At 49.1% G+C, this 24271-nt stretch overlaps 1 protein-coding gene across 1 annotated transcript in view; it reads left to right on the top strand.

The window, feature by feature from the left end:
- CNPY1 (canopy FGF signaling regulator 1) overlaps window positions 1-24271 on the top strand; it is a 146516-nt gene that overhangs the window by 36063 nt on the left and 86182 nt on the right. The window contains exons 2-3 of the mRNA XM_063642381.1: window positions 18586-18808; window positions 23125-23408. The gene's annotated coding sequence lies outside the window, so the exon portion shown is untranslated. The remainder of the gene's footprint in view (window positions 1-18585; window positions 18809-23124; window positions 23409-24271) is intronic.

Here is a 24271-nt window from a genome sequence, read left to right as displayed (position 1 = left end):
AGAGTCCAAAACAAACAAACAAACAAAAGCCATTTTAATAGATGGGTTGTAGTATTTCATTATGGCTCGACTTGCTTTTCTCGCATGGTGACTGTGGTGTTGAGTTCCTCCATGTGCACCATTGCCCTCCATATAATATACCCTCTTTGGTGACATGTCTGTTTGAACCTTCTGCCCATTTTTTAAATTGGGTTTTCTTATGATCAAGTTTTGACGATTCTTTTTATAAAGTGGATACAAGTCCTTATCAGATCTGTGCTTTGCAAATTATTTCCTTCCAGACCCTGGCTTGTCTGTTCATATTCCTAAGTGTCTTTCAAAAAAGCAGAAGTTTTAAATTCTGATGAAGTCCAGTTTTTCAGTTTCTTGTGTGGGTTGTATTTTTAGTGTCCTGAGTAATCTTTGTCTAACTCAAGGTTGCCAAGACTTTCTTCTATGTTTCCTTCAAGAAGTTTTATGATTTTAGGTTTTACATTTAAGTATGAATGATCTATTTTGAGTTAATTTTTATTATGGATCACAGTTCAAATTTTGATTAAAATTATTATTTTCTGATATAAAATGTAATGTAGGCTCATTGTAGAAAACATAAAATGGAGAAAGTAATAAAATTACCCATAGCCCAGCCATAAGTGAGAACCTCTTTCAGTTTATCTCCCTCTTTTATGTACAGTATATGGTTTCACATAGTTCAGACCATACTGTACATAGAATTGTATCTCCCTCTTGTCCACTTAATACTTTATTATAAATACTTGCTCATACACTATCAGTAAATTGATTTTTTAAATGAAGTCTCTTTTAATGGTTTTCTTCCTCCTAAAACAGGTTCGTTGCATAAAACTTAAAAACATAGATGAGCAAAAGCATAGCATAAAACTGTCATTAATCCTACTATTTAGAGACAGCCTGCCTATATCCTTTCAGGTGCTTAGCTCTGGAAGTATGTATGGGCATTATTTTATTGACCAAATATAAACAGTCATATAAATACTTTATAATTGACTTACTATTCTGTTGCAATATTTAGAATGTGTCCTGTGTTTTACTGTTACACGTACTGTTGGAGTGAAAAATCTTGACTCCATATTTTGGATTTTAGATTTTTTCTTGGGTTAGAGTCCCAAGATGGTTGCTAATAAGTCAAAGACTATGAATATTTTTAAAGTTCCTGAGTCTCTGGCTCCAATTCCCTCCAGAAAGTTTTGATCAATTTATTTTCTCTCATGTAGGACTCATTATTAATACATTTTGATGTGCAATAATTTGATAGTGAATCATGACATCTCGGTGGGTTTTTTTTTTTTTGGATTTGATTGCTATTGAGGTTAAACATTTTTTCCAATGTTTACTATCCTTTGTGATGACTTATTTTGCGATTTCTCTGCTCTTCCTTTTACTTATAAGTGAGCATCTCTATCGGGGCACACTCAGGCGTATTCACCTTTAGAGAGAAAACATCAGAAAGTCCTGGCAGTTTGACATTACCACTTAGTATAATGTGCGGAAGAGACAAGAAAAATGTATTTCCATCAATCTTGGCGTTGTTGGCTTCTTGATTTTCTGAAAAATAAGAGAGACAAAGTAGATTTTTTGACCTTTGAATTCTTCAATTACCATGCCAAGCTTTCAAGACAATTAAGACATAAATATTCTTTATATAGGATCTTAGCCTTCTTAATCCCTGATTGAGACCTTGCGCTGCAGGAGCATGGTGGTGTGCAAAAGCATTGTCTCAGAGGATGCAGACGTGTTAATAAAAGGTAGGTTGTCAAATGTGTTTAGAAAGAAAATAACGAAGAGAGAACATAATTTGCCTTTCTTAGGTGTCCTGACGATATCACGGTGGGCATTGAACGCTCCTTGAGCTTCCGCTTGGCTTCTGCTCTTTCTGAGCCTTGGTGCTGCCATCTGCTGGCCGTCCTCGGCACTGCGTGTGAACGGCTCCTGAGAAAGGACCAGTTTTAGAATATGGGGCTGAAATGATGATTGAGGGTTTAGGCCTGTTTTATATTTCTGGATAATATGTAATATGAGCATATGTTGTTAAATATGGCCTGTTAATTCATTCGAAATTGAACAAATGCTCCGAAACAATCCAGATTTACAGTTTGATGCTTCCATACTGGCTCTGCAACTTTGATGGTGATGGAGATGGTGATGGTGACAAGGAAAAGCTAGAGATCTTGTTGATGTTGTATAAAGGGTCCTTGAACAGCAGAGTTGGTATAGGATTTTAGAGAATGCTTGAGTAACTGGAACTCCTTCGGGAAGCCATCACATTGAAGGTTGCAGACTTTCTTTGTTTCATCTGTTCAAAGGGAAATCGGGGTGGGGGATAGGAAATCCAAACCAGACTGGGTAGGTATATTCTGCTTTGGAAAAATGAGATTTTCAAAACTTGAATTCATAAGGTGAATAATTTAAAAGTAGCACTTGATTAATTGCATTACAAAGGAATTCTTCTGTTTGGGAAACTATGCTTCCTATTTCTTTCAAATATCTTTTATTCACTTAAAATAATTGGGTTAACACATTATTCATAACATCATTCATTTTGGGGGGTGCAGAAACACCAGTATCTTAAAACTACTTTGAAATGCAAGATCTTATTAATCTTTATTATTCTTAGATGCAAATTTTGCATGGGTTAAATGGTGAGAGTAAAAGGAGATGCATCTGCAAGTCAGTCTCAAACTGAAATATGACTCATCAAATACCTTTTAGTATTTGATGAAAGATGCACAATTTTCTTTTCCTTTCTAGTCAGAAAATTTTCTTTCACAATCAATTTCCTGCTGGGAGAGCATGAGGACTGATCTATGGGAGCAGAACAAACCCATTTAGGCCACTTCAAAAATGCAGTACACTTGGCAAGGCCAGTCTGAGACCCAGTTAATGATTCACAGTTTAGAAAGATATGCCCACTTGTAGATCCAAGTTCTCAACTTAGTAGTTTATTTAGTCTAAGTTTGTGTTCTCATTAGGAGCTCTCAGTCCATCAAATGGCTATTAGGAAAGAAAACAAAACAAAATCAAAATGAGCTTTGGGAACCAAACCTCAACGTAGGCCTGGGCTGTCACTCTCCACCCCACATTGCCATGTTTATGTGTTTTTAATGAGTGAGGAGCCCTTCTCATAGGGGCCAACCCCAGACAGCTTGGACGGGACACTGAGACACAGGATGTTCAGCACAGACACCCTCCAGCTGCTCAGTGCTGAGGAGGCATTCGTGAGCTTGCTGCTGTGGTTTGGAAGAACTCCAAAGCTAGACACTCTGTTGGTAGATGGTTGTGTGATGTGTCCAGTTGGGCGAGGCTTGGGACTACGGTGATCCAGGTGTCCTTTAAGAGATTTGCAGTTGAGGAATATTTTTGGCTGATGAGTAAGTCTCAGGAATCCTGCCTGCTTTGGGCAGCAAAAAGAACATTCCTCACCTTCCAGGTCAGGCGGATGGCTCATGCCTGTAATCCCAGCACTCTGGGAGGCCAAAGCGGGAGGCCAATCATGAGGTCAGGAGATGGAGACCATCCTGGCTAAAACAGTGAAACCCCGTCTGTACTAAAAATACAACATATTAGCCGGGCATGGTGACACGTGCCTGCAGTCCCAGCTACTCGGGAGGTTGAGGTGGGAGAATCACTTGAACCTGGGAGGCAGAGGTTGCAGTGAGCCGAGATTGTGCCACTGCACTCCAGCCTGGGTGACAGAGTGAGACTCCATCTAAAAAAACCAAAACCAAACCAAACCAAAACATTCCGCACCTTCTGGAGATGAGGCATCAACACTGCAAACAAAAGGGAAAACTGTGGCAACTTCAGAAGGCATCATTTTAGGAATTTGAAGGTGAATGAATATGCACATATTTCTAGATGCAAAATGTGTCTGGATAATTTTAGAACCGTTTTGCATCTCCATTGCTTTTTGAAGCTCCCACAGGTACAAAATGCAGCCATTTTCCTAAACACCTGCTTAGTTTCTTGATCTAGTTGGATGAAAGAGCAGAACTATGAAAAATTACTCTGACAAGCATTCCTTTCATCTTCAGGCAGTAAACCATCTTTAAAATCTGATGAAAATGCTTTGAAACAAATAAAATAGCTGGATGTGGGATTCCCTGGAGAGAGACTAGGCATTTTCCCATGTTCCTCAGTTGCAAAACCAGATGTTCTGGAGTCAGAAAACTGTGGTTTTAAAATGTAAAGCCTAAATTCTTGACTTCTCTGCTCTCCTGTAACCATCGTTTTAATGTATGCAATTTATTTCTAATAATTAATCGTTTCTCTTGTTCCCCCTCCTGGGTTCTGTGGTTTTTGGGGTCCAGGCACAGGTTGCTCTGGGGCTCCCAGGCATCTCTGCAATCAAGGAAATTAGGGCCAATTGTGAGTGGCCAGGGTGGAGCGGGACAGGGACCAGGTGAAAGGGAAGGAGGGCTGGGGATGTTGATACAGGAGCTGGAAAGAAATTATTTTAGGTAGATAGTGAGGGTAAAGGAGTCCTCGGCAAGGTTTCCCTTTTAACAAGAAGCAGTCCCCAAATCATTTCTTTTCTAACAAACAAAGAGCAGCCTGAAAAATCGAGCTGCAAACGTAGATAAGCAAGCTGGAAGTTTGCATGGGTGGATGCCGGCAGCTGGGCCAACAGAAAAGGGCTACCTGAGGGCTGGGCGTGTTTGGCATGGAGGCGCCATCTTCCCTTTCCTTTGTTATCACTTGTACAGTAACAAGGCAGGCAACATGGCGCCAGCCAGGTAGCAAACCCACCTGCATAATAAAAGATTAGGGTGGCAGGCCAGGCGCAGTGGCTTATGCCTGTAATCCCAGCACTTTGGGAGGACAAGGCAGGTGGATCACTTGAGGTCAGGAGTTCAAGACCAGCCTGGCCGACATGGTGAAACCCATCTCTCCTAAAAGTGCAAAAATTAGTCAGGTGTGGTGGTGGGCACCTGTAATCCCAGCTACTTGGGAGGCTGAGGAAGGAGAATCGCTCGACCCCGGGAGGTGGAGGCTGCAGTGAGCTGAGATGGTACCCGCTGCACTCCAGCCTGGGTGACAGTGTGAGACTCTGTCTCAAAATAAAATAGAATAAAAAATAAGACTGGGGCGGCCAGCTTCTTCATGAGCTATGCACATGGCACACCCAGTCCTCGCCAGTTCTTTGCATGCTATGCACATGGCACACCTGATGCGACCAATCTTTTGTGCTTTATGTATAGCAGACAGTGCTGCCTCGAGCTCATTTATAAAACCTCCTGCACTTCACCTCGGACCAGAAGACCCGCTTGGGACCCTCCGTCTCTTCAGGAGAGTGCTTTTCTTTCTTTTGCCTATTAAACTTCCACTCTTAACTTCACTCCTTGTGTGTGCACGTCCTTGATTTCCTTGGCATGAGACAATGAACCTCAGATATTACCCCAGACGAACAACACTGCTTTCATGTCTCAGTTTGTTTGGGTTGCTGGAAGAACGTATCAGGCTGGGTGGCTGATAAACAACAGGCATTTATTGAGGCTGCAAGTCTGAGGCCAGGGTGCCAGCGCAGTGTGGCCAGGTTCTGGGGAGGGCCCTATTCCAAGTTGCAGAGGGCCATCTTCCTGCCCTGACCTCAGTGGTGGAAAGGCTCCGAGGGTTCCACCCTCATGATCTCATCACCTCCCAAAGGCCCCACCTCCAAATACTTTCATCTTGGGGGTTAGGGTTTCAACATAGGAAATCTGGGGTTACAACATTCAGTCAAGTAAAGGGAACTGGGAGTGGATGGAAACAACACCCTCTCCCTTGGGTGGGGAGCATGTCCACTGTTCTCTGTGCCTTCCCCCTTCCCTCCTGCCTCTGTGATTTCCCTTCCCTTTCAGCCATCCCAGATGTTAATTTAAACCTGATCTCTCCCATTTAGTGTAGTCTTTGAGCACGCTATTCTCCACCTGTTTGCTGTATTACAGCTTTTGTGGGAAGAGGGATTCATGGTGAAACATGAAGGGAGGTGGTCTCCATTTTAATCTAAACAGTTGTGAGCATTGTGGCCTGACTGTGGAACAACAAAGGTGAGGGCACTAGCTGAAGAAGGAGCGGGTGTCCTAAGCCTGGCACAATCAGGATGTCTTGGGTTGAGGGTCTCAACCTGGCTCACAGCAGAGTCTCCTGGGAGCTTTGAAAATGCTTGTGCAGGGGCCCAGCCCCAGGGATGCTCCGGCAGTTGGTATGGGCACAGCTGGTCTGGGCAAAGCTGGTCTGGGTGTAGCTGGTCTGGGTGCAGCAGCTGATCTGGGCACAGCTGGTCTGGGTATAGCAGCTGGTCTGGGTATAGCAGCTGGTCTGGATACGGCAGCTGGTCTAGGTGCAGCAGCTGGTCTGGGCACTGCTGGTCTGGGCACTGTTGGTCTGGGTGGTGCTGGTCTCGGCACTGTTGGTCTGGGTGGCACTGGTCTGGGTGCTGCTGGTCTGGGTGCAGCTGGAATGTTTAAGCTTTGCAGGTGGTTCTCATGTACAGTGAGTCTGAGAGCCTGGCCTCACCACAGCGTCTGTCCTTGGGGCTGGCTCTTGGCTCTGCCTTGGGTGGGCTCCCATGAGTCCTGTGGAGAGCCGGGGTCTTGGGAGGTGGAGGCAGTAGGTAGACACAGTACCACCAGAGAGCCTCGAGGAGCTGCATTGTCTGGGGAGCCATTTGATCCCTACCCTGTGCTAGGTACTGGGTGAGGTGTGAGAACACAGCAGTCAGTGAGATGCAGGCCCCAGTGCCCTGCAGAAGGACACATTAAGCTGACCAGCTGCCCTTGGCCTTGGCGGAAGCTCTGGCTCTCCTGGCCACTGGTTGGTGCAGGAGTGGCCACACAAGTCGGGGAGCTGGGTGCACCCCAGAGCTGGAAGAGCAGTGGCAGCACCAGCCAGAGGGCCGAGGAGCCCAGCTTTGTGGGGACACTTTCCTTTAAGGGCAGGGCATAGGAAGAAGTGGCTGAATGGTGTAACACCAAGTTAGACTATGAAATATCCTGTGATTTGATGCTTTTTGTGGGGACGCAGGTATTAGAAACACCTCTGCACTTTCCTGCCTCATCAGTTCTCCTGGGGGCAAGCTCCCGGGGCTTAGGGGGGCAGGGGGACTTATAAGGTATTGGTTGGGGCTTGGCTGTGGTGAAGGGCACTAGGAGCTGATGCAAACAATGACGCCCTCCCACAGGCAAGTCCCCCGGCTACAGGGCCCTGTTCCCTCTTCTCTAGTGCTGCCTCACTTGCTTTCCTATTCAGCAGTCTCAGACGTTAATTTTAACCTGATGTCATGGATTTGGTGTGTCTTAAGGAGACTTTTTTTTTTTTAAGACAGAGTTTCGCTCTTATTCCCCAGGCTGGGGTGAAATGGCACCATCTCAGCCCACTGCAACCTCCGCCTCCCGGGTTCAAGTGATTCTCCTGCCTCAGCCTCCTGAGTAGCTGGGATCATAGGCGCCGACCACCACACCCAGTTATTCTTTTTTGTATTTTTAGTAGAGATGGGGTTTCACCATGTTGGCCAGGCTGGTCTTGAACTCCTGACCTCAAGTGATCCACCTGCCTCAGACTCCCAAAGTGCTGGGATTACAGGCATGAGCCACTGCGCTCGGCCAAGGACACGTTTTATCCAGGGCACCCACGTGATTTGTTCCCGTGCTTTGACAGTAGAGAAACAGCCAGTGTGTCTGTCCACGGTTCCTGGGTATTTTTGCAGAGTTCTGGACTTGAGATTGCCTGGTCTGCCCTCCCTTGAAGAGGGACCAGAGACCCAAGCTTCTGGGTTTTGCACAGGCTCCAATATTGAATCTACTCCCCCATCCCCCGGGCCTCACTTGAGAGCCAGTGATGTCGTTCTTAATAAACCTGAGCGCGAGCGTGTGCCTGGTAGCTTCTCTTGTAGTGTGGGTTGCAGGGTGGCAGGAAGGGAGCTATCAGTTTGGAAAACCAGGGCTCGCAGAGAGGAAGGCCAGTGTCATGGGTGGGATGGAATTCCAAATGAGCTGGAGAAAAGCACTCCACATTCCCAGGAGTACAACTGAGCCCAGCCGGGCAACTGAGCTAGAAAAGGTCATTCACGGGGGTAGGTGATTGGTCAGGATCAAAGTCAATCATCCTGTGCCCTCCTTCCCGTGTTTCGGCTTTGCGGGGCGGCAGCAGAGAACCCCCAAGTCCCTCGGATCATGGGAACTTTCTCTCACAAATCACAATCATTTGTGTCCTTCACCTCGTTAGATGCTTGGGTTTTGTACTTTTTTTTTTCCTCTGAGATTCGTTCCCTGAAATATTTGGTTTTAGGAGGAGTTTGGGTTTAGGATTGTAAACTGCATTATGTCTTTAAACCTTTTTTTCAATGGACCACATTGTAAACCTGGGGGAATTTTAATATTAAAATGATGCGAAGGGTTTCTGCACCCATCTGACTTAGTTGAGTCAGTTGTGTTTTTGACTGTCACGCTGCACAGTGACTGAAAAAATATTCAAACTAGGCACGGCCTCTCAGGGAAATTAACGAGCGCTCATGCCTGGGGACGCGCAGCTGGAGTGCAGAAACGCGCTTGAGACGTCTCAGCCTCCATGAGAGAACTGGGAGGTCAAACCCAGGCTGTGCAGAGGTGGGGGGAGTGGGGCCCATTTTAGAGAGGAATTGTAAAGTAAAATCTGTGTGACAGCAAGTAAGAGATTTGACCCCAAAATAGGGGCGGGTGACTATGGGTTCATGCAGCCAGCTAGTGCCACGTTAGGGAAAACAATTCTCGAAGTCTAGTGGTCAACGGATTGTCTGGGCCTTAGAATGCATGTCACCAAAGGAACATCGCGAGAACTGCTGGCGGCCTCCCAGCGGCCCTCAGAGGCCCAGTCGCTAGCAAACAGCAGCCATGACTTACTTGTCAGAACTACCCATATTTTCCTTCTGGGCAGTGTGGCTATCAAGAGAGCTTGGGGAAGGACCCGGAGGCCTGGCATCTAATCCCTGCTTCACTGCTGGGAACAACTGAAGACCAGGCAAGGGACAGTGAGCAGAGGGAAGGGACAGTGAGCAGAGGGAAGGGACAGTGAGCAGAGGGAAGGGACAGTGAGCACTGGGTTCATTGGAGAAGTACAGGAAGTGAGGCCACTGTCTCTAGCAGCCACTCAGGAAGCCAGACCATAACCCCTGTAACCATTGGCCCCAAATGGCCCAGGCTTGGTTCATAACTGCTGCTTCCCTAATTGTTGTCCCCATTTGCAACTCAGGAGCTTCTCCAGCAAGGGGGCCGCTCTCTCACCTGTGTTTGGCAGGGACCCCAATGTGGGCAGGGGATGGTGGGCCTCACCGTGAGAACAGAAGGCTCCTGCCTGACCAGCAGGCTGGTTCCCTGGCTGGAGGCCGCCGTCGTGGGAACGTGGAGGTGCCTCAGAAGCAGCATGTCCCAGTGATACGGAAGAGCTGGGCTCCTGGCTAACCCCCACCCTTAAGCCTGGAAGTGCGGCCCTAAGTGAAAACAGCTGACTCTTTTTCCACCTGAACGTTGCCTTTTTTGGCCTGCCCCGCCCCATCCTCTGCCCATAAAAGACGTCAGCTGGCAGAGCAACACAAGCAGCTGAGCATCGGGGAAGAGACTGTGGCCAGACGTGCCTAACTTCAGACGGTGTGGCTTCAGAGAGGACCGGGCTTCTGGGAGAGATCACCTTCCCATCCCCTTTCCAGCCCCCCTTTCTGCTGAGAGCCACCCACCACTTAGTGAAGTCTTGTGCATTCATCACCTTTCAAACAGCTCACGTGACCTGATTCTTCCTGGGCACTGGACGAGAACCCGGGTGCCGAGAGGGCAGGGGCTGCCACCCTGACCCTCCACTGAGCTGACTGGTACTTGGCTGTCCCTGGACGGCAGAGCTGAAAGATCATTGGTTATTAACGTGCTTGGACGCTGCTGCGGGGCCCTCACGGAGCCTGCTCCCGCCAGAGAGGAGCCACGGGCAGCTTCCAGCCACTCCAGTTGCTGTCCTCAAAGGGGTCAAGGGATCGTGTCCTGTCTCACCAGGAGATTGGCTGGGGGCACATTTGGCTTTCTCTGGTTGGTCCTGAGTTGCAAGTGGGGACAACAAATAGGGAAGTGGCAGTTATGAACCAAGCCCGGGCCATTTGGGGCCGATGGTTACAGGGGTTATGGTCCGGCTTCCTGAGTGGCTGCTTGAGACAGTGGCCTCACTTCCTGTACCTCTCCAATGAGGCCAGGAGCCGGCCTGTAAATAGTGGGGCTGGTTGCTGTGGAGACAGTGTCCTCACTTCTCACAAGCCTGGCTTGTAGACAGTGGGCCAGCTCCCGGGCTGGTGGCTACAGATTGTATCTCCTGGCTCTGTGTCCACAGCTGGTCTGGCTGTTGTCCGTTTAGATATCCAGGCTCTCACCACTGCCAATGGCTTCTCTGGCCTCTTATGAGCCACATAACTGATGTGGCCCTCTGTTCTTTCATGTGTAAAAGTCAAGGGTACAATGTGCATGATCTCTGAGATATCTGCCAGTTCTAAAATTCTATAAAATAATTAAGTTGCAAGAAATTACGACTTTATGTCCACTTAGGTCCCGGGTGGGCCCCTGCACAGAAGCAAATGTTTGCAGGCTCTCCTTGCTCTGTTCAGAGCCTCCTTCAGTTAATTGCAGACCGTTAGGGTCCTGGGAAAACAGCTTGGACAGATTCTCACCTCCCACAGAAGGATGCTGAGGTCCAGAGAGGGGAGGGGAGTTGCAGGTCCACCGTGTACCATACGACTCCCAGCCCAGGACGAGTGGGGCCAGCACCTCCCAGACTGGAAGCTGTGTGCGAAGTCCCGGCCAGGCTCCTGTCTGTGTAGAACCTCCTATAGCGGGGCCTGTGAATCTGCATTTCTCAGTGCCCAGTCAATGCTGGTGCTGCAGGAATGGATATGAACACGCAGAAACAGATGTGAACACACAGAGGAATGGGTATGAACACATGCAGACAGGAACATATAAAACATACAGACAGGAACGGATATGAACACACAGAAAAGTGAACACGTATAGACAGGAACGTATAAAACATAAACAGATAAAACAAAATAAAGCAAACAACTCCAGCAGGGGCCATAAAAAGGAAACCGACAAGGAGTAGGGATGGCTGAAGCCTGCACCCGGTGGAGGCGGGAGTGGGGCTAGGCCCGAAACGAGCTTGGGATGGTGCCCCGTCAGTGACGGCACAGGACGGCAGAGTGTTGACATTTCAATTGCTCCAAACATGCTGAAGACATTTCCCAGCCAGCACAGTGCTGAGTGCCCTGTAATCCCAGCTACTTGGGAGGCCAAGGCTGGAGGATCGCTTGAGTCTAGGAGTTTGAGACCCTCACCTCTAAAAACAACAACAACAAGATATTTCCCAGGAAAAAAAGGACAAAACATTTAAAATACATGAAAAAGACGAGAAATCAGAAGCTCACTGTGGCAGCCCAACATCCAACAAGTGGGAACTCCCAAAAGTGAGGCTGGAGCACGTGGCGGGTGGAAGGACCTGAGTTTCCAAATCGAAAGGCCCCTGGTATGTGTTGAACTGTGTCCCCTGCTCCCCATTCAGATGCTGAAATCCTAACCCCAGGGTGACCTTATTTGGAAACCGGGTTTTGCAGATGTGATTAGTCAGGTTTAGATGAAGTCCTGCTGGAATAGGGCAGGCCCCCAGTCTAATATGACTGGTATCCTTGTAAGGGGACATTTGGACAGAGACGGTTGCAGAGGGATAGCGCCGTGTGAAGATAGAAGTGAAGCAGCCACAAGCCAGGGAGTGCCACAGCTGGACAGCCACCCCAGAGGCAGGAGGAGGCCTGGACAGATCCTCCCCAGGGACCTCCAAGAGGAGCCAACCCCGCTGGCACCTTGATCTGGGACTCCCAGCCCCAGAGCTGGGAGGCAATACATTTCGGATGTTTATGAGCCCCAGCCTGCGGTGCTTCATTTCAGCAGCCATGGGAAATAAACACAGGCCCGTTGAATGCCCAGACCTGCAAGGGAGGAAAAACTCGCACAAAAGCATATTGTCACAACGTTTCAGGACACCAGTGATGAAGAGAAGCTTCTAAAAGCTTCCAGAGAAAAAGCAGGTCAAACAAATAATCAAAGGAAAATGACATTTGACTTTTGGGTCCGCCTGGTTCCTGTGAGAAGCGGATGAGAAGACATAATTGTGTGTGCAGGGATCCTGCAGGGCAACACGGCTGCGGGACAAGAATTAGACGGGGTGGGAAAGGGTCTTGGGCCTCAAAGGAGGACACCCCAGTGATGGAGATGGGAGGAAGGGTGGGGGAGAGCCATGGCCTGCGGCAGCCCAAGGTCGTGGGGGTCCTCATGCCATCACGGCCAGCAGAGGAGACGACGGTCCTCCAAGAACAGCGCTGCCTTGGAACCCCGTCATGCACCGCCCTGGCTGCACAGATGTGGCCACAGATTTCAGAGCGGTGCAGCTGGGACACTGAGCCAACCTTGCTCCTGGTAGCTGGAAATGCGAGGTGCAGATGGAAGTGTGGGGACAGAAGGAGGCATGTGTGGGAGGATGAAGGCGCAGGTGTGGGGGGTGGAGGCATTGGGGGGCATTCTCATGGCTCCACACCTTTTCAAGCACAAGCTAGAAGGTCACATTCCATGATAAGCCTTTGGAATTCAGAAGGAACATGACTTCCCACCAGGAATCCCATACCCAGTAAATCATCAATCAGGTATGAGAGCAGAATAAAGATATTTATAATTTTATAAGGTCTCAAAAAGTATCTTCACTGTGGTGTGGTGGTGCGTGCCTGTAGACCCAGCTACTCGGGAGGCTGGGGCAGGAGGACTGCTTGAGCCCAGGAATTCGAGTCCAGCCTGGGCAACATAGTGAAACCTGCCTCAAAAAAAAAATCTTCACCATTTTTTTGAAGCTCCGGGAGATTTTGTTCCATTTAAAGAGGGGAGTAAACAAGAAGGGAGGCATGGAATCCAGGACATGGGGGAGCTGATGGGGAAGTGCCTGGTTCAGCTAATCAAGGGGTGCTTTACCACCCTGAGAGGGAGGTTGAGCTCTGCCCGAAAAGCTGGGTATGAATTTAAGGTGGGTATAGAAAATTAAGCGAATGAGGAAAAAAGTCAGTTAACTCCAGGATGTACAAAATTTGTACAAGAAAGGGAATGTAACCAAGTGCAGGGGCTCAGTGGTGAGAAGTAGCTCCACAATCATAATGTCAGTGCTGGGCATGGATTTAACAAAAACAAGCACATGCCCAGGCTGGGGGGAACGAACAGGGGGCATGTGAATATGTGTGTGCAACAGCGCATGCGTGTGCACCTTTGAGTATGTGCAGCTCTGTGTATGTGTGTGCAGCTCTGTGTGTGTGTGCAGCTCTGTGTGCGTGTGCAGCTCTGTGTGTGTATGTGTGTGTGCAGCTCTGTGTGTGTGTCGGGGGCGGTTACTGAGGTAATTCCTCATCCTAGATAGGAAGTTCAGTGAGTGCAACACTGAAAGCTAAGCGATGGCAGGACATGGCTGTTTATTGAGAAATGTGGAGCTCGGTAGGAAACAGTCTGCAAGCTGGAAGTGTGGCTTCCGGGGAGTGAGCGCTGCAGGTGCAGTGGGGGCCAGGTTTACATGTGCTGCTTCGAGAAACATTAAAAGGATACCTGATATCCCCAAAAAGCACTGCAGTATGAACACACACATACAAACACACACATAAACATACATGCATAAACACACACATAAATACATGTAAACACACATATGTAAACGCACACATACACACAAACACATAAACATAACGCATAAACACATACACAAACACACATAAGCACATAAACACACATATACACATACACACATACAAACACACACACATACACACATACACACACATACACACACACACAAACACACATACAAACACATACACATACACACATACAAACACACATACACACACACATACAAACACACATACACACACAAACACACATATACACACATACACATACACACACATACACATACACACATACAAACACACATATACACATACACACATACAAACACACATACACACACATACACACACACACATACACACATACAAACACACATATACACATACACACATACAAACACACATACACACACATACACACACAAACACATACACATACACACATACAAACACACACACATACACACATACAAACACACATACACAAACACACATATACACACACATACACACAAACACATACACACACATACACACATACAAACACACATACACAAACACACATATACACACGCAAACACACATAAACACACATACACATACACACATACAAACACACATACACACAAACACATATACACACACAAACACACATACACACATACACATACACACATAAACACATACATATACACATATACACACATGAACACATACATATACACATGAACACACACACACTCTGTCTCCCCTGCGTGTAGCCTGAAACGTCAAAGAATCGGCCGAGAGAAAAGCCCCTGGACTGGAGGGTTGACGGGCCGTGTTGCAGGAGGAGCCTGGCTGATCTGCAGTTCCTCATTCCCGCCCTGGTCTGGGTGTGCTTGCAGTCATTTCTGAGGCGTGTGCTTTTGGCTGGAGCCCCAGGTACAGCTCAGCTGTGCTCAGATTAACAGGGTCCATCAGACGGAAGTAGATTTTCCTCCCCGTGTGCTTCTGATAACACAGGCCGGATGTGTTTTGGGGAAGGATGAACCAAATGCATACAGCTTTTCTTATGATGAGAGGAAACAGGGAAAAACATGCACGATGCAAATGCAATATTGTTTATGATCTGTTGGAACGTTATTTCCCTAGCGTGAGCCCTGTTAAACACAGCCTTACTGTGCCTCAGGCAACGAGGCACATATGGCTCTAAACTCCTATTACAACTGAGAGCAGAATTGAGGTCTGATGCGATCATTGCCCCGCTGCTGGGGAAGTTTAATGATAGCTAGAGATGCTTAGTGTCTAATTTGTTTTGTCAGAATTGTGGTTCCCAAGGTCACAAATGCTGCAGCATTGCAGCCTGCAGAATATGGCATGTCACGTGGCATGACAGATCATGACAGCAGCTATGTTCCATCTGAGAAAGACCCTCTTATGCCAGACTTTGTTTTCAGTGGCTTTAGTTCAAGGACAGTTGGTGCAATAGCAGGGCTGGGAGTGGTCTTGTAGCTCACTGAGTAATATCCCCTCACTTGGTGGAAATGTGGAGTCCTGGGGTCATTGTGACTTGCTTCACATCAGTCTGTTATTGATGTGTCAGAAACACTTTCTACTGGGTGTCCACTGTGTCCCACACTGGAAGTTATGTCCAGTGCCAAGTCCAGGGAGAGTGGTGCCCAGCCCAGCCCAGGGAGCCCCTCTCTGGAGGATTGGTGGGTGGGGGGTTCTGATGGAGGCTGGAGGTGCTGGAACCAGGCTCAGACTCACACGGAGGGGCAGGACAGTGCACTGGGAAGTCTTCCTGGAGGAGCTAACCTTGACTAAGTCTTGAAGGACTAGGAACCGCTGGGAGGGTGGCTCAACCTTTCAGACTGAGGGGCAGCCTGTGCACAGAGGTGCAGTGCATGTACGGAACTCTGAGCAAGGTGCCCAGAGGATGGTGCTGCCGTGTCACAGCCAGGGGCCCCTCGTGCAGGGCTTTTATGCCAATGCAGAGGATAACCCTTGGGGTCACTCTTCCACTGGCTTCATGGGTAGCATCCGGCTTCCTTCTCTCCATACGAATATCCCTTATCCTCAGGGTAATGTGGGAACCCTTGGTCTGGCTTCCTTCTCTCCATAAGAATCTCCCTTATCCTCAAGGTAATGTGGGAACCCTTGGTGGAACTTGGTAGAACTTGGGCATTTGGGTCTTTGGGTCACAGTTGGGTTGGTTTTTAGCAGCAGGACTGTGGAGAATGTTGTGGAGAGCCTGGAGTGGGGAGAGGAGCCTGGAAAACAGGCCTGTGGTCATCCAGAAGAGGGAGGAGGATGGGGGTGAAGAGGACGTGAGTTGGAAGAGGACACGAGTTGAGAGATTCAGTGGTTGAATGGAGGGGTCGGGGAGGGTGGTGGTCTATGGTAACTCCTGAAGCTCTCCCTGGTTGGAGCTCCATGCCCTCCCAGGCTGGGGCTGCACACTGCTGCTGGCTCTACTCTACCGGAGTCTTGTGGGCACTCCTGCCCTCAGAACTCCACTGGACATTGTCCTGGTGGGAACTCTCTGAGGTGGCCCCACCTCTGTGTCAGCTCTCTCCCTGGGTGCTGGGGCTCTCCAGGCCATCCTGTGAAATCTGGATGGAGGGAGCCATGTCACCACAGCTCCTATGGAGAGGGCACTGCATGGATACTGCCAGAGTTTACTGCTTGTGACTTCCAGAGGGGTGGGCTGAGCTGCACCTGGGCCTGCTTAAGCCTAGGTGGGCTTGAGCCCGGGTGGGGTGGCCAAGTAGCACTGCATTGGAACATGGGCAGCAGAGCCTTGAAATCATTCTATCGCCAAGGCCCTAGCACTCTGGACCTGTGCCAGGCAGAGCAGCCCTGAGGAGCTCAGAAGTTCTTGGGGTCACTCTTCCACTGTCCTGATGAGCAGCATCCAGCTTCCTTTTCTCCACACCAATCTCCTCATCAGCAGCCGCTTGGCTACACCCTTGATTTTTCTCCTAAACATGCTTTTTTGCTCTGTATGTGGCCAGGCCGAGAATTTTCCAAATCTTTAGGTTCTCTTCCCTTTTGATTATAAATTTCATCTTTAATTCGTTTCTCTCTTCTTTCATTTTGCTATAAGCAGTCAAGAGAAGCCAGGCTGTGCCCTCAACAATTTGCTTAGTTATTTCTTCTGCTGATACCTTATTTCATTGTTCACAAATCCATCCTTCCACAAAGCACTAGGAATGAACACAATTCTGCCAAGTTCTTTGCCACTTCATAGCAAAGATGGCCTGTCCTCCAGTTTCCAATAACATGTTCCTCACCTCCTTCTGAAACTGCAGCAAAATGGCCTTTACTGGCCGTATTTCTACCAACATTCTCTTTCTGACCTCTTATCAATCTTGAGGAAGATTGAGGTTTTCTCAGAGGCTCTCTTCTTCTTCTGTGCCCATACCTGAATTGTGCTTGCTGTTCTGTTCACAGCAATGTAGGCTTTTCCTAGCATGCACCTCCAAACTCTTCCAGCCTCTACCCATTACCTAGCTCCAAAGAAGCTTCCACATATTTAGGTATTTGTTATAGCAACATCCCCACTCCTGGTACCAATTTCTTTCTTAGTCTCTTCAGGCTGCTATAACAACATACCTTAGATTGGGTAACTTAAAAACAATAGATACTTAATCTCACCGTTCTAGAGACTGGGAAGTCCAAGATCAAGATCCACGAAGCTTCAGCATCTGATGAGGGTCTGTTTCTCATAAAGAGCATCTTTGATGTGCTCTCACATGGTGGAAGGGGTGAATATATTCTCTTGGGCCTCTTTTATAAGGGCACTAATTCCATTAGTGCTTTGACCTCACGAGTAACCACCTCCCAAAGGCCCCACTTCGTAATACCATCACATTTGGGCTTAAGTTTCACCATGTGGATTTTGGGGGGATACAAACATTCAGACCCTCATAGAAACCTTCCCTGCAGTGTAGCCTTTTCTACACCTGTCCTCTGCAGGTGCCCCTTTCCTGCCCTGTCCCTCCTTATGCCAAAAGGGGAAGATCACTCCTTCACCTTCTCAGCTGAATTCATTCTCCAGGGCTTTGCTATTCCATGGGCCCCCTCCAAGCCTGGCAGTCACCTGTGCAAATAGGGGGTGGTGAGACCTCCCCACACTCTTCTTGGCTGGCCCTGGCACCCAAGGACCCCCTCAGGAAAAGGGGCTCACTTCTTGTCTGCACAGGGAAAGCAACACGGAACAGAGGGGAGGCCGCAGTGTTTCTCTGCACTTGCACAGACGTTGGCGTAGCTACTAGACATACAGGCCTTCACTCTTACACGCATTTATTTAAAGCGAGTGATTATTGTTGGTTACGCTCGGGGGCAAAAGGGCCACGTGATCCCTGCCCACGAGGTTTTCAATCTAAGTAAAAGAGACAAAACAATTCAATGAAAGAAAAATATATATCCCAGTAAACGAGCCGGTGCTTTAAACCTCAGAGGGGTGAGGTTATTGGCTTTTTCTCTTCTTATTCATTCTTTTTTGCCTGGAGGGTAAACTTTCAACACTACCTTGCCTCAAAAACTCCTTAAATGTGAGATGCCATGTTAATACAAATTTATGGTATCCATTATAAGATGGGATCTAGCAATTTCACATGGAAAAGGCTGCCCAGCATTGAGACTGGTTTGGCCTGAGAATCTGAGGCTCTGGCTGCACTGTCTTGATGGCTTTCAGGGGCCAGCTCTGAGGTTGCAAGTGGTTGTGGACTCTGGCCAGGTGCCGCTGGCGTGTCCATCACCCACCGCTGCTCTTGCTTCTTGTTGCTGCCGGAAAGCTGTGACTCCTGCCCTGGGAAGCTGAGGCATTAGATTCTTTGCTTTGGAATTTCTGACCCTCCCTCTGTGTGGCCTCCTCCCACCCACAGGTTGCATCAGGATGTCAGGCTCTGCAGGTGCCAGCACGCTGGAACTCACTCTCGGGTTGGCGGGTGATTGGAGGAGTGTGAGCTGTGCTTTTTCATCCCCACATCCCCAGCACCCAGCATGGAGAAGGGGTGTGATCAATATCTGTCGGAAATGCAACAAGCCTCGGGATAAACAGCCTCATCCTGGGATGTGCCAGACAGTGGTCATTGTTCTAAAGTCTCGGTGAGTGCAGTCAGGTTATCCTGACCTTGAAAGTTACTTACGCAGTACAGAAAAGCAGACTTTCCTTCCTGAGCCCCCTCCCAGAACAATAGGCGGGTGCCCGGGGGTGCAGTTAGCAGAAGGCAGCTCTGCGGTTCCCCAGGAGGGACCCATCTCTCTCCCCAACTTAGCATTTTTATCCTCACCAGCTCCTGGACGTCTGGCCAGAATGACGCCCAGGGATTTTCATATTGCCCAGTATTCAGGCCAACTGTTTGGGGTCATGGGCTCTAATATGCCTCCAGACAAGCTTGCTGGAGTCTTTCCTTGGGTTGAATGACAACTCAGGTTGAATGAAAGAGGCTTTCATTTAGCCTGTTCCCTGTGACTACATGCACAGCAGAATGTGAGCAGGTACAACCCCAGGAAAATGACTGCAGAGGGCAGGTGTGGTCCTGGGCTGTCAACTGGTGGAGAGAGGACCCTGGCTTGTGTCTGTGTGTGGGTCTCTGTGTTACACAGTGGTTTTGGAACAGGATCCTAAGTACCCCTTGCACCACCCTGCAGAGGGAAAGCGTTGTTAATCCACTGACAGGTGAGCAAATGGAGGACAGTAGAGACCTGGTGACTTATCCTTGGCCACACAGCCTCCACACGGGTGGAAATGAGTCTTGAATCTTAGTCTTCTAATGCCAGATATTCCACCCCATGAAACCACATGCATAGAATAACCATGATGATGACTGTAAATGTCATCGCCATGTGCCTGGGCCTCTTTGGAAGGGCTAGAGACTGGCTTTATATTCAGGAACTTGAGTACGTGAGCAGTGCACTTGTTTGACACATTTATTAAACTTTCTCCGTGCCTGCGTTCCTGTTCTCGACCCTGGAAGGCAGCTGGTCCCAGTGACTCTTTCCAAGCAGGTGCAGGAGCCCCAGGTCTGCCTGGAGGAGTCATCTCCATGGGAGTTTGGGTGTCTGAGGCTTTGCTGGGATGGGAGCACAGACTGCAGGCCCCTCACCATCCTGGGAATCAGCCTTCCAGTCTCTTCCTCTCCGTGCTGCAGAGGCTCAGGGCTTCCCCAGAGTCCCCAGCCTGCCACATAACCTGATTGACACAGGAGTCCCCTTGGGCTGCATCCCAAGCATCCCTGGGAGGAAGGTGCACTGGGCCTGGCTCTCTACTTGGAACTTGGGAAAGGGAAAATGCAGAGAGCACAGGGTCCCTTCGCACTCTACCACCTGCTCTGCTGCAGAGGCTGAAGCTCCATGTCATGGAGCTTGGCAAAGTCATCACGCGCCACCCAGCTCCACAAGCATAGTCGAGAATGGCAGTGGATGGGGGCTCTCCACAGAGCCCCCTACACCAGGCCTTGTCATGGGACTGACGGGCGCCTCTTGGCCACCACCTTACTTCCTGGCCCTGTTCTGCCCTGGCCTCCTCGGTCTCTCTCCTCTTCAAATCGCCTTTCAGAGGCTACTGCTCTTTCCTCCGCCCACTTTTGCCATTCAGCAGAGGCCCCACCATCCCCAGGCAAGCTCGGGGTCCCGTGTAGTCTGCTGCATGAACAGTCACCACACCGTGCATCGAACCATCGCTGTAAGCATCATGAGATTCACAGAACATTTATGCTGGGCCAAGGACTGTACCAAGGATGCTACTACCTGCAACACGTGAGAACCCCTACAGCAGCCCCAGAAGACAGAACCTATTTTTTTTTTTTTTTTTTTTTTTTGAGAAAGAATCTCGCTCTGTCGCCCAAGTTGGAGTACAGTGGCATGATCTCAGCTCACTGCAACCCCAGGTTCAAGCAATTCTTCTGTCTCAGCCTTCCAAGTAGCTGGGATTACAGGTGTGCACCACGACACCCAGTTAATTTTTGTACTTTTAGTAGAAACAGGGTTTCCCCATGTTAGCCAGGCTGGTCTCAAACTCCCAGCATCAGGTGATTCACCTGCCTGGGCCTCCCCAAGTGCTGAGATGACAGGCGTGAGCCACTGTGCATGGCCAGACAGAGGCTATTCTCATCCTTGTATATTAGTCATGGTTCTCCAGAGACAGAACCAACAGGATGGATGGATGGAGACAGAGATGTAGACATATGGATACATAGATAGCTACACAGATAGACAGGGGTTTCATTCCATGTATATATAGATATCTATGTAGATAGACAGGGGTTTCATTCCATGCATACATCGATATCTATGTAGATAGACAGGGGTTTCATTCCATGGATGCATAGATATTTATGTAGATAGACAGGGGTTTCATTCCATGGATACATAGATATCTACGTAGATAGACAGAGATTTCGTTCCGTGGATACATAGATAGCTACGTAGATAGACAGGGATTTCATTCTGTGGATACATAGATATTTATGTAGATAGACAGGGATTTCATTCCATGGATATATAGATATCTATGTGGATAGATAGGGATTTTTTTCCACGGATACATAGATATCTATGTAGATAGACAGGGATGTCATTCTGTGGATACGTAGATATCTATTTAGATAGACGGATTTAGATATCTATGTAGATAGACAGGGGTTTAGCTATCTATGTAGATAGACAGGGATTTCGTTCTGTGGATACATAGATATCTATTTAGATAGACAGGGATTTGGATATCTATTTAGATAGACAGGGATTTAGGTATCTATGTAGATAGACAGGGGTTTAGTTATGTGACTCCACAGATAGCTCTGTAGATAGATGGAGATATATGAGGGGGTTCCTAGGGGAATTGTGAGGCTGAGGAGTCCCCAGACCAGCCATCTGCATGCTGGAGACCCAGGGAAGCCCATGGCACAGTTCAGGCCATGTCTGAAGGCTTCAGACCCAGGGAAGCTGACGGTATGATTCTCAGTCCAAGGCCGAAGGCCTGAGAACCCGGAGGGCTGCTGGTGGGGATCCCAGAGCCCAAGAGCCAGAGAGCCTGGAGTGTGAAAGCCCAGGAGAGCGAACGGGAGCAATATGCCTGCGCTTGGCCTTGTGTGCAGTGGGCCCGCAGTGGCTGGGTGGCACTGGCCCAGGCTGGGGGCTGAGCATCCTTCCTCAGTCGCTGATTCCAATGCCAGTCTTTCCCGGAAACGCCCTCCAGACACACCCAGACCTGAGGCCTCACCAGCTACCCAGGCCTGCCTTCCCCAGTCATCACCGAAAGTTCACCTTCACATCCTGTTTTACAGATTGGGGAAACTGAGTCTCAGAGGGGCTAAGTCACGGACCCAGTTGGTCCCTAACAGGAGTAGGCAGGCCTGTGTGGCCAGGCGGTCGGAGCCAGGTGCTGCTCCTCCCTCCATCCTCACTGCAGCCCGGGAACAGGTCAGAGCCACGTGCTGCTCCTCCCTCCGTCCTCACTGCAGGCCGGGAACAGGTCAGAGGCATCGGACCAGCCTCGTCGGGGACTGGGGCTTATGCTTGTCTTGCTGGCAGGTGGGGTTGAGAGGAGGGATGTCAAGGGGACAGGCCAGCGTTTTCCTCAGAGCTGGGTGCCCTGCCCGGCCCCACCAGGCCCTGGAGTCACTATCGGCAGACAGAAGGGACCATGGCTATTTAAACTCGACGCTCATCCCGGCCAAACAATGCTGCGCTAATGCTCAGGTAAAGGATTGGCTAAGAAGGGGGACAGGCCACCCACAGTGCCGCATGGTGTGGCTTGGGTGCACCTGTCATTCTGAGGACCCCGCCCCTCCTCAGCCCTGCAGAGCCTTGTCATGCTGCCCCAAGCAGAGGAAGCAGCAGCCAGAGTCTCTAAGGAACCGTTCAGGGGCCTCAGTGGATGCTGGGATGGGGTCTGTCTGGTGCTGGGATGGGGTCTGTCCGGGCAGTACAGAGGTTCCCCTGGCCTTCCTGTGGTGTCTCAGCCTGGACCTGCCCAGGGGGCTGAAGCTTGGAACGGCCACCAGGGTGGGCACTCCACAGCGCTGGGCAGGACTGAGCCTGTCTCTGGGGAGGACCACAGACAACCAGGGGACAGCGCAGGCCTAAAAGTCTGGGCCAGCAGATGGGGAAGAGTGACACCAATGCTACACCCAAGGTGACACCAGTGCCTCCAGGTAGCGTCAACTGTGCAACTCACTTGACACAGGCCATGGACTTGGAGTGCCCGCCCAGGCTGACCCCAGTGAACTGGGGAGTTTTTTGTAGAATGCAAGCGCAGCGCAGCAGTCCACGCCTTGTTGCTAAGCTGCTCTGTACACCGAATGAGCGGGCTGGAGTCGCTCAGCTCCTTCCACTTAGTCCTCTCTGATTTCCTTTGGCCACAGAATAAAACAATCTGCCAAAGTGTTTTTCTTCTCTTTCTTTTCTGTTTTGTGCAACAGAAAAGCCCAGAGGAGAAATGAGGATGCAAAGAGAAAGAAAAAAACCCCAACCACATTGCTGCAAGGATATCAGGAAGAGGGAGTGTCCAGGGACAGAGCAGAGCGCGCTTGTCCGAACGCCTTACTCTGGACTGGGGCTGCTTTCTGCAAGCCCGTGCGGTGCACGTGAGGAGGCTTTTCTTGCGGTGGTGAAATCAAATGCACCTAAGGCGTGAGTCCTCCAGAATTTCCTCACCTGGGCAGCTTGGCCCCGGCCACCTGTGCCTTGTCCGGAGAAACTCCAAGTAAGTGTTCCTGACTTCAAGGGTCGGAGGTCTGTTTGCTCAGGGCTGATTGGTAAAATCGAACGGAGAATGAAAGCTAGAGCTTCTGAAGCACATGAAGCAGGCGGGAAGCTTTAGACTCCCCTCTTGAAGGAGAGGGCTCCCTGTCCGCGGGAAGAAAGTCTTTTTTCTTAGCTCCGTCGGTAGCTCAAAATCAGGCCACATTTTAGTCGGCTTCATGTTTGCACCGTGGCTTTCATCTAAAACTGTTTGTTTTTCCTAGAGTTAAAATATCTTTCTTTTTATTTTATATTCGTTTGTAAATAGGAAATATACTCAAAAAAAGGTACAAAATGTCTATAGCAAAAATTCATTTCCCTTTTTTTTGTTTCCACTTTGAAACTGCCACCCAGTTAGCATCAGACCCCACAGGTTTCACCCACTTATGCCTAGTGTTCCATTAGTGGAACACTAAGCTTGTGGGACTTACTTATACCCTACTGCTCAAGGTCATTGCCAAGATCTGATTTTTCACACAAAAAAATTTGCGACCTCTGGCATAAATCGGTTAAGGGTAGGGTCCCAACAAGATGGCCCTCGCTTCAGATGCCACCCCCAAGTGAAGTCCCCGGGCCACCCGCACCTCTGACCAACTTGCTACAAATCCAGGGCCTCCCCTGATGACCTCAGGTTTTATAATTTACTGGAACACTCCCAGAGCCTACGAAAGTGTTACACTTGGATCTCGCTTTGTTGCCCAGGCTAGAGTGCAGTGGCATGATCTTGGCTCACTGCAACCTCTGCCTCCTGGGTTCAAGCGATTCTCCCACCTCAGCCTCCTGAGGAGCTGGGATTACAGGTACCCGCTGTCATGCCCAGCTAAT

Source organism: Symphalangus syndactylus, chromosome 6, assembly GCF_028878055.3.
Source record: "Symphalangus syndactylus isolate Jambi chromosome 6, NHGRI_mSymSyn1-v2.1_pri, whole genome shotgun sequence".
Taxonomy (NCBI): Eukaryota; Metazoa; Chordata; class Mammalia; order Primates; family Hylobatidae; genus Symphalangus; species Symphalangus syndactylus.
Note: the sequence above shows the minus strand (reverse complement) of the source record. Positions and strands in the feature narration are given on the sequence as shown.